A 2559-nucleotide genomic window follows, 5' to 3' on the forward strand; every position below is an offset into this window, starting at 1 on the left:
GATACAAAATAGATACAACTACAATAAATATAACACAAGAACTAGTTATCACACAAGAACATTTTAATAGAAAAAAACACTTTCTATATTAAAAATATTGAAATTGTAACAAAAATAGATACAACTATAAACAGTCAGATAAATAGATAAAGTTATAACAAGAACACAAGATTATTTTAATAGGAAAAAAAACTATTAATGCAAAAAATATATTATTATTAGAAAAATAGATACAACTAGACAAACAGATAAATAAATAAAATACACAAAAATAGAACAAACAAAATGACGATAGAATAAATTAAATGAACGTCCGTGCAAAGTAGTTTTCCCACAATATTATCATTAATATCACACAACAACATTATAAACTATATACAAAACAATTTGAACTATTAGGCAAACAGATAAAACTTGAATAAATAAAAGGCAAATGAATGCTTGCTTGCACGCGTGCACACACCCCATTATGAATGATGTTTTTATATTTCATTTTCACCTGTTGCCAGGTGCGTTTGGCACTGCTGTTGCCTCTGAAATGTTCACAGGACATACAGCAACTTAGTCAAAGGGACTGAACAGTCAGTCATCCTAATTCATGTGACTCTGTGCACATATCAGCTTAAGTAGGCTACTCCATGAATTTACCATACCAAATTTTATTCGGGATTTTTCGGACATTAAACAAGCTATATATGACTGGGGCCACGTCGAAGGACCATTTTCTGTGACTTGTGATTGATCATGAAGCTTTCTCTCATCCTATACTTCTGTTCTGGAACATGTAGAAGGGAGAATGTACTTGCGCATTTACCCGATCGGCAATTCGTTGCCAACATGCTTGCCGCTCCTTATTGGCAGCCGCTGTGTTAGATTTTGCTCTTAATGTTGTTTTGAACTCCTCGTAGCTTTGCATTATGACAGCGCATTCTTCCTCCGTGAAGTACGGCGACCGTGCCATTGTGAACAGTGGGGATTTGCGCTGATAACCTCCCCTTTAACGTGAACGCGCATTAACCCTGATTAGGTTAAACCAGGTTCAACAAATCAACTTCATAACTGGCGTCGTAGTACCGTTTAACCCCAAACAAGATAACCAGGTTTTGTCAACCCCCGTTTACTTCTGGATCATCTTTCCACTTTCAAAAAGTCCCTTATAGGCCCCAATGAAAATTGAACTCATGACCCCTGGTTTACGAGACCAGTGCTCTCACCACTGAGCTATGGAGCCTTAAGTCTTTCACAGCAGAACCTTGAAGCCCCTGCACTGATCCTTAAAACAGCCCACAGAAACTGCTGTAACATCACTCACAACTTTAGTTCCTAGCTGCAGTTAGCTTCTGTTTACTATTTGCCTCACAAAAAAGGACACACATTTTAAATAATGCAGTGTGTTAATCGTAGAGTGGGCTGTGGACTGTACATTCTGGCTACTTTCTCAAGTATTTTTCAAATTTTTACATAAAAAATAGATTTTGACTTTGTTTCTAAGAGCAATGTTTGTTTCTGGAGCATATATCCAAAACTATTCATGATACGGATTTGAAACTTGGTATACATATTAACAAGGTGATGTAGATGTGCCTTTTCATACTAAGAAACTTGAGAAATTTTAATTTTTCATGTTTCCATGGAAACAATTTCAGACTTAGTCTCTCAGGTTAGTCTGAGGGGGAGGTTTTGTTTCCGGAGCAGAACTTGAAAACTATGAGTGGTATGGTCTTGAAAGTTAATATGTGACTACCTCTGAGTAGTTTGCCGTTATCATATAGTGGTTAGTACTCTGTGTTGTGGCTGCAGCAACCCCGGTTTGAATCTGCGTCATGGCAAAAAAGCTACCCGAGTAGGCTTAATTTTGGACAGCATGGTGGTGGAAGTGGTTCGCACGGTTACCTCACAGCAAGAAGGTTCTAAGTTCGCGGCCAGTGGGGGCCTTTCTGTGTGGAGTTTGCATGTTCCCCTGGTGTCTGCGTGGGTGTGCTCTGGTTTCCCCCATAGTTCAAAAACATGTGGTTAGGTTAATATGGGATGGCCTTGAGCAAGGCACCTAACTCCCAACTGCTCCCAAAAAGGTTTTTGGCTTTGAAAAATTGTTCTCCTGTGTCTTGGGAAACGGGGGGGGGCACTCTAATCCAACACAGAATAAAAGCTATTTACATTTCATGAAGAGAAATGTCTATGAAATCCAGGAGTAACATCCCAAAATAAATGTCAGTTATACCCACAGTTTCCAAACATTCACAGCAAATCCAATTGTCTGGTATCGAGAGAGAGAGAGAAATACGTCCAGAGATGTAACAGAGTCCCTTATTTATTATTTATGTAAAATATGATGAATGTGGTATGTAGACAGTCAACTCTTTTGATTTAAACCATTAATTCCTTTGTGCTGAATATTACACAGAATGATATGATCGCAAATGATGGTGCGATCTCATAATGAAAAGTTTCATTCTGTCAAGATCTCAAGAAAATGGTTCCAAGAAGAATCAGTTATGTTCTGAGAATGAAATAAATACCTTCAGATTGAAAGAAAAATAAATTTAACTTAATATAAGA

At 37.5% G+C, this 2559-nt stretch overlaps 1 non-coding gene across 1 annotated transcript; it reads right to left on the reverse strand.

Moving 5' to 3' along the window:
- Positions 1-1158: 1158 nt before the first annotated feature.
- Positions 1159-1231, reverse strand: trnat-cgu (transfer RNA threonine (anticodon CGU)). The gene has a single exon. It is a non-coding gene; the product is annotated as a tRNA-Thr (tRNA).
- Positions 1232-2559: the final 1328 nt, after the last annotated feature.

This window comes from Neoarius graeffei, chromosome 1 (assembly GCF_027579695.1).
Source record: "Neoarius graeffei isolate fNeoGra1 chromosome 1, fNeoGra1.pri, whole genome shotgun sequence".
Taxonomy (NCBI): domain Eukaryota; kingdom Metazoa; phylum Chordata; class Actinopteri; order Siluriformes; family Ariidae; genus Neoarius; species Neoarius graeffei.